Source organism: Pleurodeles waltl, chromosome 11 (genome assembly GCF_031143425.1).
Source record: "Pleurodeles waltl isolate 20211129_DDA chromosome 11, aPleWal1.hap1.20221129, whole genome shotgun sequence".
Classification (NCBI taxonomy): Eukaryota; Metazoa; Chordata; class Amphibia; order Caudata; family Salamandridae; genus Pleurodeles; species Pleurodeles waltl.
The window spans coordinates 386,701,548-386,714,916 of record NC_090450.1 but is presented as its reverse complement, the minus strand read 5'-3'; positions in this window follow the sequence as shown (position 1 = coordinate 386,714,916).

Below are 13,369 nucleotides of genomic sequence, written 5' to 3'. Positions count from 1 at the left end.
ACGTTCTTCGCAGAGGCAGATGTATAAGGAGTCAGGAAATCCACAGGTGGTGGCGCATGAGATGTCTTGCGTATCAACAGTAGTCTTAATGGACATGACCGTGAATGAACCCTCATCGAGAACATTAACAGATCCATGTACACAGAAGGCACAGGCTGCACTGCAAGGCACATCTTTGGTGCACACTCGAAGAAGTACCACAAGCAATGGAAAATTGACTGCAGACAGGTCAGTATTAGTCGGAATGTCAATGACCAGTTCTGATCACAATACAGGTGGGCTGGTGGGAGCTCCATTACTCTGCTTTGCTGAGATAGGACAGCCCTCAAAAATAGCAACAGCAGGATGCTGCCAATCAACACTAAAGTTATTGGGACTCCACTAAAAACACTTGAAAAGAGTGGATGGATGGCTGAAGGTATCACTCCAATTACAGGACCTTATAACGACCTTGGCAGAGGGGATACTCTGTCACAAATGTAACAGATATCCCATCCATCATACTACAAGTTCCATCATATCCTATGGAACTTGTAAAATGGCGGGCAGGATATCCGTCATGTTTGTGACCGAGTATCCCATCCGCCAAGGTTGTAATCAGGCCCACAGTCTGGAAGGTGCTAACAAATCCAGAACCACCACCGTAAAAAAGTGCACAATTCCTGCAGTATTAGATGCGTTAAAAATCCAGTTAAAAAACTCTCAAAAATGTTTGGGGATGTTGGTACTTAATAGGGACTCTATCTCTACTGATGACCTTGCTAGTGGAAGTTAATAGGTCTCTGGCTGAAGTCAAAACCACATGTTTTTGAAACAATAGCGCCTTTAGTCTGCTCAGCTTGTCAAAATTTACATTTGAAGTAGCAAAGTGCAGCCAAATTTCTGCTTCTTTTATAGCTCGTATGGGGGGTGAATAAGACATGGCCTTAGCAAATTACTATTTGGGAAACTGAAATCACGTAGTTGATTCCAGGCTTCATCCTGCAACAGCCTTCACTACTCAGCATTGTAGGAAGCTGGCCTGGTGCGTGGTGGACACCTATGGTGTTGTCATCCTATACCAGGTCCAGGTATCCCGTTTTAGTGAAGTGTAGGCAGCGTCTAGGAAGTCAGGGCTCTCTAGAGGTAGCTGTGGATGAGCAGCCAAGACTTATCTAGGAGACATGCACAGCTTATGCAATATCACTATAGTCACACAGAACTTATTACACATGAAAGAACCACACAGTGTTACAAAAAATAGGTACTTTATTATGGAAAACAACACTAGAATACTTACAGGCAGTCTCTCTCAACTGGAGGTAGTTACACAATATAATCATACACAATAGCAATCAGTAAATAGCATAGAAACAACCATCATTGGTAATGATGGAAAATAGTGAGGGCCGTAGGGGAGGGTCAAACCATATACTAAGAAAGTAGAATGAGAGATACAGTCCCCCACCCAATGATGTGAATTTGTTATAGGGGAGCTGGAAGAACTGGAAACCCCCAAATTCAAGTACCTGAGGGACCCCCAGCAAACAGGAGAGCAGAGGTAAGTATCTGGTCTTTCCAAGGACTAATAGGAGTATTTAGAAAAAGGATTGTGCAAGAACAGGACCAGACAAGAAGAGACCAAAGGTGGATTCTGACAGAAGAGGACCTGCAACAGAAGGGTACAGAGTCCAGTCCACGATGGAGTGTTCAGTGGGGACAGGAGCCACTACCCACCCTCCTATGGCTGCAGAACCAGGCCGATGAGGGAAAAAGAAGACCACCTGTGGAGCCAAAGAGCTGAGGAGGAGCCCTTGAAGCAGTGCAGATGGTGTCCCACGTCGTTGTTGAGTCGCAGATGGTCAGTGGTGCGGGAGAACCACCAAGAAGCCTTGGCAAATGCAAGAGGAGCCAAAGAAGAGTTGCAAGGTGGAGGAGGACCAACAAGGCCCAGGGGACACGACCCTTGGAGGGGACTCTGTGGTGGCCCTCAGCAGTCTGGAGAGCCAACAGAAGCAGTCACAGCCCCCTCAGGCAACCCCCTGGCAACAGGCACAGTAAACCACAGTGACGCCCAGTCAACCGAAATGAAAAGGAGTTCAGCGTCGCTGGAGCAGCAGAGAGGAGACTGTTGTAGGCAAGATGAAGTGCTGGAGGCTGAGGCTACACAGAGCCTAAAGATCCCTTGGAGCAGGAGCAAACAAGCCTTGGTAGCTTCAAGAGTCGCTGCGCACAGTGGTACTATCCTGCAAGGAGATGCAAGGGCTTACTGTCTCCCAAGTTGGACAGTGGACAGGGAGGAGCAAGAGAACCACTTCTGATTACCACCTGTAATGCAGGACCCACGCAGTTCCAGAGGAGAGCATATCCACGCAGCCGGTCGTTGTTGCAGTTGGTGCCTGCAGATGCAGGGGAGTGACTCTTTCACTCCAAGGGAGATTCCTTCTTACTTCTTGGCGCAGGCTAAAGTCTCACTGACCTCAGAGGATGCACAGCCAGGGAAATGTTGCAGTTGCTGCAGGGAGCCAGAGAAACAATGTTGCAAAGCGGAGTCATTACTAGAATTGCAGTCTTGTCGGTTCCTAAAGAGCCCAGTTGCGGTTTCAGTGGTCAGAAGTGGAAGTAAACAATTCAGAGGAGTCCTAGTGGAGTCTTGCACATCAAATCTGAGGACCCAGCCACAAGGGAGTCTCTAAATAGCCCTAGAAGGGGAATTGGTCACATAGCATGGTGACCACCTACTGGGAGGTTGCTGTGACGTTCACCTGCCTGACTGGCTGCCCAGGTGCTCCCAGGGGCCTCTCCAAATCTTGGTTTTAAGTTGTCAGAATCAATTGGCCACCTGGAGGAGCTCTGGGCATCACCTCTGGGGTGGTAATGGACAGGGGAGTGAGTGGTCACTTCCCTTTCCTTCCATCCCTGGGATGGTGATAGACACTGGAGTGTGAGGTCACTCCCCTTTCCTTTGTCCAGTTTTGTGTCAGAGCACGTATCGGGGGTCCCTGGGCTGGTGGAAAGCGGTTTATGCAAGGAGGGTACCAGATGTGACCTTCAAAGCATAACAGTGGCTTGGGGAGTATACCACTCCCAAGCCTTGTAACACCTATTTCCAAGGGAGAGGGTGTTGCCTCCCTCTCCTACAGGAAATATTTTGTTCTGCCTTCCCTCGCTTGAGCTGGTCAAGCAGCAGGAGGGCAGAAACTTGTCTGAAGGGTGGCAGCAGCGTGGGCTGCCTGGAAAACCCTAGAAGACTGGTAGGAGCAATACTCAGGGGTCCTCTAAGGAGCCCCCAGAGTGCGTGGAATCAAACAACCAATACTGGCAACAATATTGGGGTATTATTCAAACATGTTTGTTACCAAACATGCTCAGGTTCGGAGTTACCATTCTGTAGCTAGAAACAGGTAGTTGCTTGTGTCCAGTACACAGGTAAAATGGCTTTCCTGTACTTACGAAGTCCAGTGAAATGGAAATAGAGTTTGCAGAGGCACCTCTACTCATGCAGGGGTGCACTCACACACAGGGATCTGCACCCTGCCCTCTGGGCTAGGATAGCCTACTATAGGGGTGACTTACAGTCACCTGGTACACCTGTAGTGAAAAGGTGCATGCAACTTTTCACGCAGGCTGCAATGGCAGGCATGCAGACACAGTTTGCATGATCTCCCATGGGTGGCGCAATATATGCTGCAACCCATATGGAACCCCTGGTGCCCCAATGTCCTGTGTACCTAAGTACCATATACTAGGGACTTATAAGGGGGCACCAGTATGCCAATTGTAGGATGTGCAAAGTCCTAGGCAACCAAATTTAGAGGAAGAGACTGGTGTCCTGTGTAGGAGGATCCCAGTGAAAACAGTCTAAGCGTACTGATAGCAGTCAAAAAGTGGAGGTAATCATGCCAAAAAATGAGGGTACTTTCCTGTAGCATCACATAACTTCTGTTTGAAAGTATCTGAAATACTGGCCAAATCAAAGAGACGGTAGTAGTCCTTCAAATAACAAGCCAAGTTCGCTGTGGCCACACTACAAATGCTGTGGCAGTACACCTCCTTACAAATCATAAAATGACTAACTAACAACAGTCTCACATATACTTCCGCTAATAAATACCTCTGTTTTGCTGTTTAAACATTTGTAAACTAAAGTAACTCCCACATCTTGTGGATGGAACTGTCCTCTAACAGCTCAAATCTGCCAACTGCAAAGTGTTTCAAACACTTGGTGAAATGAAATGTTGAAATGGGCACATTAATCACTCTGTGTATTATTCATATTGGTGATGAAATTTCTGCTACATTAAAAGGCAACTTTTCCAATTTCTCAGTGGTTAGCATGATGTAACTTGCTTCTTTTTTAGCCATTATCTGTTGTTGTCTTGTCAAATTGAATGCGGCAAATAACTCTGTAGAGTTAACTTGCTGTCAAGGTATGCAGCCATTTCTAAGAACCTGCAATGTCCAACTGAGCTGTATAATGAACCTAAGTTGACTCTGTCCATGATGTAAAAATGACCTGTCATTTTGAATAATGTCTACTGCAGATGACACAATATTATTTAGTGTATAAATGCGGTTGGACAATGTGTTCATACCATTATCAACAGCGGCTAGAGTCTTTTCCATGTTTTCTTTATCAATCTGCCTTGATGTGCGGCAGCTTCCATTTGCAAAATCTTCCAAATTTTATTATATGTTGCATAAAAACGTTTTGAGCATTGCTTTCTAGAACCTAACAAGAAATCTTGTAAGTCTACTTCTTATGAAACATAACCACTGTTGGCAAAGTTTGCCCACACTATGGCCCTCATTACAACCCTGGCGGTCTGTGATAAAGTGGCAGTAATACCGCCAACAACCTGGTGGTAACTACTGCCAAACTATGACCATGGCAGAAAGAGCTCCTATAGACAAAACTTTACAACACCGACCGCCAGGGCAGAAACAACAGGCACCACAGCAGTAGCCGCCTACAGCCATACGGAAGTCAATGTTCTGCCCTTCATATTATGAGGCACAAATTCGCCACCTTTTCCGGGGCGGTACGAATGACATCAAAAGCCTGGTGGAAACAATGCACAGCAGGGAAAGGACTCACTATTGGAGATACAGGGAAGAACCATGCCGCCATGGAGCCCGAGCTGCAAATATTTCCGATGATCTTCTACGTCCTGTTCCACCACGAACACCAACGACGGCGAAGACGACCACGGTCAGTACAGCTGCCTAGCACACAGGGGATGGAAGGAGGGAAAAGAGAGGGACACACACATGCAACACACGCACCCCCACCCCCAACACCATACACACATACAGCTGCAGTTAGAAAACATATATACCCGGTACCCCTAATGGAATAATGCAAGGACAACATGAATAAATGAAAGTGAGAGTAATAATGTATATACAGTAAAAATATCTACATCCAATCTAAAAGTATATAAATATGTACAATTCACGGGACACTGACCAGTCCTCAATGTGCGTGGGCCACAGGGCCACATGACAAAGTCCAAGGCCCCACTTGTCTCCTGCAACAACATGGAGAGAACACTGCAGGGGCATCAGTTGGAAAATAGCCAGGCACCTCAGGGGGATGGAGAACGGGGGCACTTCAACCGGCAGATGGAACAACACCACTGGTCTTGGAGGGGGCAACATGCCCATTGCTCTGTCCTGGGGAGTGCAAGGCCACCGTCACGCAAGTGGGTGACTTGCCCACATGCTCTGGAGGAGGCAAAATGCCCTATGCTTGGGCATGGGGAGTGCAAGGCCACAGTCTCTCAAGTGGGTGCCTTGTCCACTGGTTCTGGAGGGGGCATTGTGCCCTGTGCTCTTCATCATGGGGAGGATGGGGAGTGGGTGTTTTCGCCACTGGTTTTGGAGGGGGCATCGTGCCCTGTGCTCTTCATCCTGGGAGGCTGGGGTGAAACAGTGTTTTCCCCACTGGTTCTGGAGGGGGTATCTTCGCCTATGATCTTCATCCTGGGGAGGATGGGGTAAGTGGGTGACTTGCCCACTGGTTCTGGAGGGGGCACCATGCCCTGTGCTCTTCATCCTGAGGAGGATGGGGTGAGTGGGTGTTTTCCCCACTGGTTCTGGAGGGGGCATTGTGCCCTGTGCTCTTCATCCTGGGGAGGATGGGGTGAGTGGATGTTTTCCCCACTGGTTCTGGAGGGGGCATCGTGCCCTGTGATCTTCATCCTGGGGAGGATGGGGTGAGTGGGTGTTTTCCCTTACTGGTTCTGGAGGGGGCATCGTGCCCCATGATGCAGATCTTGGGGAGCACAAGGTCACAGTCTCTCAGCTGGGCGTCATACCCACAGGTAGTGCAGGGGGCAGGCCGCACAACAGCCCATGAAGGCAGGTCTACCGAATGTCCGCCAGCGGTGACGGTGCCTCAGTGGTGGCAGTGGTGGTGGTGGTGGTGCTGCTGCTGGTGGTGGTTGTGGGGGGGGAGCTCCTGCCCATCCCGTGCAGTCTCAGATGGCTGCCCACTGGAGGTGGTGGTGGTGCTGCTGCTGCTGCTGGTAGTTGAGGTTGTGGGGTGAAGCTCCTGCCCATCCCCTGCAGCCTCGGACGGCTGCCCACTGGAGGTGGTGGTGGTGCTGCTGCTGCTGTTGGTTGTGGGGGGAAGCTCCTGCCCATCCCCTGCAGCCTCGGACAGCTGCCCACTGGAGGTGGTGGTGATGCTGCTGCTGGTTGTGGAAGGAAGCTCCTGCCCATCCCCTGCAGCCTCGAAGGGCTGCCCACTGGAGGTGGTGGTGGTGTTGCTGCTGCTGCTAGTAGTGGTGGTTGTGGGGGGAAGCTCCTGACCATCCCCTGCAGCTTCGGATGGCTGCACAACCATGGTTGTTGTTGGGGGCTCTGACTGAGTACCAGCACCAGGCCCGTTGTCCTTTCTGCCTGCTGGTGCAGGCCCCTTGCCCTTCCTGGCAGCAGCTGGCGATGGCCCCTTGCCCTTCCTGGCAGCAGCTGAGGATGGCTCCTTGTCCTTCAGGGCAGCAACTAGGGTTGGCTTCTTGCCCTTCCTGGCAGCAGCTGGGGATGGCTCCTTGCCCTTCCTGGCAGCAGCTGAGGATGTCTCCTTGCCCTTCCTGGCAGCAGCTGGGGATGGCTCCTTGCCCTTGCAGGCGGCAGCTGGGGATGGCTCCTTGCCCTTCCGGCCAGCACTTGGAGCTGGCACCCTTTCTGTGAGGCTGCCTGGTGCTCTAGATCCTTTACCACCATGAGTTGCTGTGGACACTACTGGGCCCGTGGACTGGGCAGCTCAGGTGCTTGCCTCGGTTTTAGCCACCCTGGCCTGACGTGAAGGATGGGGGGAGGCGTGGGAAGAGGTCAATGGTGGAGAGGAAAAGCTTCTTAGGGACATTGGGGCGGGAAGACGGAGAAGGTTTGGGAGTGGAAGAAGAGGGAGTATTGGGGAGGTGTCCGTCTGCTGTGTTTGGGTGCAGGTGCATGGGCTGGATGCTGTTGTGAGGTGGATGGCTGTTGGGTGTCTGAGTGCTTGCGTTTGTGTACCTTGGGAGGGGGGGACAGACAAAGTGGGAGAGGACACAGGGGACGTGTGCATGGATGTTGGGGTGGTGTCTGCCAATGAGGTGTGTGTCCTGATAGGTGTGCTGGTGATGGTAGAAGTGGATGAGGATGTAGTGCATGCAGGTGTGAGTGTAGACGCAACTGGGAGGGAGGTGAAGGACGAGGAGGAGGGGGACACAGTGGAGGCAGTGGATGTTGGTATGTCTGCATCTGGATGGTGTTTGTGTGAATTCCTGTGGGATGATGTGTGGTGCTTGTGTTTGCCTGTGCCACTCTTTTGTGTTGTCTTGTGTGCATGCTGGTCTGCCTGTGTGCTTGGGATAGGTTGGGGTTGAGGGTGATGGCATTGGGTAGAGGAAGTTGGTGGGGGAAAGGTGGAAATAGGGACAATGGCTGCCATCAGACAGGAGGCCATAGCCTGGATTGATCTCTGTTGGGCCGCCAAGCCAGTGTGAATGCCCTCCAGAAATGCATTGGTCTATTGCATTTGGGCTGCCTGCCCCTGGATGGCATTCACAATGGTTGACTGCGCAACAGAGATGGATCTGAGAAGGTCAATAGCCTTCTCACTCAGGGCAGCATGGCTAACAGTGGCAGGGCCTGAGGTGCTTGGGGCGAAGGAACTGCCCACCCTCCTGGGTGAGCAGGCAACTCGATGGGGGGCTGCTGGGAGGGCGGTGCTGGTACGGGGGTGGCAGCTGTACCTGTAGCTGGTGTGGTCACAGAGGTGTTTGCCACCACCAGGGAGCTTCCATTGGAGGAAGTTTCTGATTCTGAACTGTCCCCTCCAGTCTCTGCCTTGGTACTCCCCTCGCCCTCCGTCCCACTGGTGCCCTCAGCCTTGGTGGACTCTGCCTCCAGGGTCCTGTGGGATGCAGCTCCCTCTGTTGCTGGTGCCTCTGCTCCTCTGCCAGATGATGCTAATGCACATAAGGACAGGGTGACAAAACAAAAAGGGGGGGGGAGACAAAGGATACACTGGGTCAATGGCTGAACCAACACCACCGTTGGTGTACTCAGCACCCTCACACATAGGGAACAGGCCTACGCACTATGCAATGCACTACCATTAACAATGCTAGGCACCAGGGAATGGAGAGGAACACATACCGCCAACTGCAGCATACCTGAGACCCACACAGCCCTGCCCAGTAGTGGATGCCTACAAGCTAGGTAGGAGGAATATCACATCAGAACCCTGCCCAACATGGAACCTACTCTGAAATGTCAGGCCTGGCCTAGGGGCACCCACAGACACTCATCCACCACCCAGATACCACCCCACCAAGCGTAAGTAGTAATAATGGGCACTGTACTCATCCCCTTGTGGCTGTTGTGATGCCCTCAAGTGCCCATCCAGCTCAGCATAGGCCACCGGCAGTATGCGGACCATCAGGAGGGTCAGGGTTCGACGGGCACCTCTTCCTCATTGGGAGGCCATCCAAAGCTGGGCCTCCGCCGTCTTCCGAGCCCAGCGTCTCAGAACAGATAAAAAATGGCGGTCACCTCCGCAGCGGTGCATACCGTCCCTGCCGGCGTAGATCATCATTGGCCACTGTATCCCATAGGGTGCAATATTATCCAATGAGGCATTGCACCGCGATTCCTGACCGCCTCCTGCAACGGCACACAATGTCAGCAGAATTACCTCACTTCCACCTGTCCCTCCATTCAGGACAGGCAGACGCCATTTCATCGGGGGGGGCAGGCCCTGGATTATAACTGCATCACAGTTCACAATTGTACATTCAGGACAAATGCCACTTATACATTTCAGATTTCCATCATGCATTGTACTGTTGTGGCTACAATGTACAGTTTACGACCGGCTCCTCACTCTTTTGCCCCATAGATTGCTACCGCTGTGGATGAATAGGAGATGGAGACATGCCCCAGTGTACAGACTCCTGGTAGACTTGGCAACAATGGAGGACAGGCACATTATCCTCACCTACAGACTTGACAGGGCCACAATCACAGAGCTGTGTGCCCAATTGGATCCTGACCTGATATCTGCTATCCGTTACCCCACTGGGATCCCCTCCATTGTGCAAGTCCTATCTGTGCTCCAATTCTTGGCAACTGGTTCTTTCCAAGTGACAGTGGGCTTGGCAGCAGGAATGTCACAGCCAATGTGTTCAATAGTGCTAACCAGAGTGTTGTCTGCCCTCATTAAACATATGTGAGGCTACATTGCTTTCCCCAAGGGGAGAATTTGGCCACATTGAAGGCTGACTTCTATGCAATGCGAGATATACCCAACATTATTAGGGCAACTGATGGGACACATATTGCATTTGTCCCCTCCCAGCAAAATGAACAGGTGTTCAGAAAGCAAAAGCTTTCACTCAATGAATGTCCAGATGGTGTGCCTGGCGGACCAGTACATCTCCCACGTCAATGCTAAGTATCCAGGGTCTGTGCTTGATGCTTTTATCCTGAGGAATAGCAGCAGCCCAAATGTGATGGGCCAACTACAGAAGCACCGGGTGTGGCTAATAGGTGAGCCCTGGTTCCCACCCAGTGGATTTTGGTGTATGGGTATGGTGTGGGCCATAAGGGATAGTGTGTGGCTAAATGTTGTCCCTCAATATTTGCAGGTGACTCAGGTTACCCCATCCTTTCATGGCTACTGACTCCTGTGAGGAATCCCAGGACAAGGGCAGAGGAACGTTACAATGAGGCACATGGGCGAACAAGAAGGATGATAGAAAGTACCTTTGGCCTCCTGAAGGCCAGGTTTGTGTGCCTCCATCTAACAGATCCCTGTGCTACTCACTCAAGAAGGTCTGCCAGATAATCGTGGCATGCTGCATGTTGCGTAACCTTGCCTTGAGACGCCATGTGCCTTTTCTGCAGGAGGAGGAGGCTGGAGATGGCCGTGTGGCAGCAGTGGACCCTGTGGACAGTGAAGATGAGGAGGCAGAGGATGAGGACAACAGAACTGCAGTGATTCAACAATACTTCCAATAACACACAGGTAAGACAGTGTAAATTCACATTTCATTGTCATTTTTTTTGTTTCACATTGTCACTGGCATGCTGTTATTTCCCACTTCTATGCTCACTCACTGTACCCTTTGGAAACTCTTTTTGCAGATGTTGGTGCCCCACTATCGTGCCTGGTGTGTTCACTGCAGCCAACTGCAGGTCTATTCTATGTACACATTAGTGTACAGTTGATTTGCAATGTCTGATCCTTGTTAAATGAATACATACTTAAATCATTTCACATACTCCGTAGTTTTCAAAGTGTGTTTATTGCAGTGCTAAGAAGATAACGGGGAAGTGCAATGGGCTGGGGTGAAGATGGAGGAAAGTTCAGGGTATTGTTCAAGTCTATTTGTAGCACAGGTGCATTGTCCAAGGGGGCATAGGAAGGGGAGCAATGGCAGTTCAAGGTGGACAGGGTGACGGAGTGGAACACAAGGGCGACAATCAGGAGAGTCTCATTTCCTGGCGGGGTGCTTGGCAATAGTCTCTGGCTTCTGCCTGGATTGCAGGGAACGTTTGCAGGGTGGTTCCCCTTCTGCAGGGGGAGTGGTGCTGGTGGCCTGTTGGTTCTGTGGTGGGGTCTCCTGACCACTAGCGGCAGCGGAGGTGGAGGGCAGTTCAGTTGTATGGCTAGTGGCAGTGGCCCGCTGTTGGGAGACTGCTTCCCTCATAATGTTGGCCATGTCTGCCAGCACCCCTACAATGGAGACCAGGGTGGTGTTGATGGCCTTCAAGTCCTCCCTGATCCCCTGGTACTGTCCCACCTGTAGCCACCTGTTCTCCTGCACGTTGTCCAGGATCTGGCCCAGAGTATCCTGGGAATGTTGGTATGCTTTGAGGATCTCAGTGAGTGCCTCCTGGAGAGTCGGTTCCCTAGGCCTGTCCTCCCCCTGGTGCACAGCAGTCCTCCCAGTTTGCCTGTTGTACTGTGCCTCTGTCCCCTGAACCGGGTGCCCACTGACCCCAGGTACCTGATTGTCTTGGGTGCGAGGTGTGACCTGGGGTCCCTGTAGAGGTGGACACACTGCTCATTGATGTGTCCTGGGGACAGAGGCATGGGTACTCTGAGTGGATGCTGTGGTGTTTTTTTCTGAGGGGGAGGCTCTGTGGTGGTGTGTGACTGTCCCTGGGTTACCAACTGTCCAGAGGTCCCTGATGGGCCAGGTTGGTCATCCAGATCCAGGCGACCAGAGCTGCTGTCATCACTGTGGGCCTCATCTGTGGGGGGACTGGAAATTGCTGGCTCCTCTTCTCCGCTAACATTGGCTAGGATACCTGTGGGGATGTATATGCAGTGTTATTGTTTCTGCGTTTGACATACTGTGCATGGATGGCTTGCCCTCTTTGGTTGTATGTGCCCTGGCTGCTCTAAAGTGTGTGAGTTGTTATGTGGTGGGCTAGCTGATTCTCTCTAGTGTGCATGCTTTAGTGATGAGTGCCCATGCAGGGCTGTGAGTAGTGTCCATGCATTGTTAGAGAATGCAGGGCTTGGCATTGGGATGAGTGAGATGCGATGGTGGTGTGTGTGGGAAGTGGTGGAGTGATGGGAGTGAGGGTGAGGGTAGGGGTATGTGATGGCATGCAGGTAGGGGTGTGATAGTAATAAAGAGTTGACCTACCAGAGTCCAGTACTCCTGCTACTCCTTCCAGGCCCTCAGGATACATGATTGCCAAGACTTGCTCCCCCCATGTTGTTAGCTGTTGGGGAGGAGGTGGGGATCCACCGCCAGTCCTCTGTATAGCGAGCTGGTGTCTTGATGCAATGGAACATACCTTCCCCCCAGGTCGTTCCACCTCTTCCTAATGTCATCCCTTGTTCTGGGGTGCTGTCCCACGGCGTTGACCCTGTCCACGTCCATCTTCCTAGCAATGGATATCTGTTGCACCTGTGCTCCAAATAGCTGTGGCTCTACCCGGATGATTTCCTCCACCATGACCCTTAGCTCCTCCTCTGACAATCTGGGGTGTTGTTGTGGTGCCATGGGTGTTGTGTGAGTAGTGTTGGTGAGGGTGTGTAGGGTGATGTGTTGGGGTGTGTGTTGTGAGGTGCGTGGGTGGTTTATAGGTGATGGTAGTGTGTGGCTCTGAGCTTGTCTGTGGTCATGGTGTCTATCTTGTCGCAATTGTTTGTATTCGTAAAGAGTTGTGGGTAATGTGGGTGTGTGTTTTATAGTGGTGTGGGTGTGGTGTGTGTATGGGTGTCAGGTGTGTGTAGTTTGAATTGTCCAATGTGGTGTTGTTTTGTATGTGTGTGTATTTTGAGCGCGGTGGTATTTACCGCCAGTGATTTAACGCCATGGATTGTCCGCCATGGTGATTTGTGGGTCATAATGTGATGGGCATAGTTCTCTTGGCGTAACAGTGTTGGGTTTGATACCGCCAGTTTATCACTGACCTTTGGTGTGGCGGATTTGTGTGTGTGGCTGAATAGTGACGGATTGGAGTGTGTGTGTCATAATATGGTGGACGGATATCCGCTGCAGTGGCGGTATGTTGACGGCAGTCAGGGTGGCGGTAAGTGAGATTTACCGGCATTGTCATAATGAGAGCCTATATGTTGTAATGATGTCTGAGTGTTGGGCTTTGACGTTGTGAGGTTCCGGTCGGCTTGCTCGGAACCCAGTGTGAAATTAACAAAAAGTGCCTGACAACCATTTGTGCCCACTGGTCACAATAACCACCCACAAGGGCACGAAAGTGAGGAATTAAATGTACCATTCTATACCGAAGTAGTGAGCTGCTCCTCAGTGACATTTAAAAGTGTCTGCCAGTTGTTAAAATTAGCTGTTGTCGGGATACTAGTCACATTCAGGGCTTTTAATTTTTGCTAACCCAAGGCAAGTTGTTTGCTGAACTG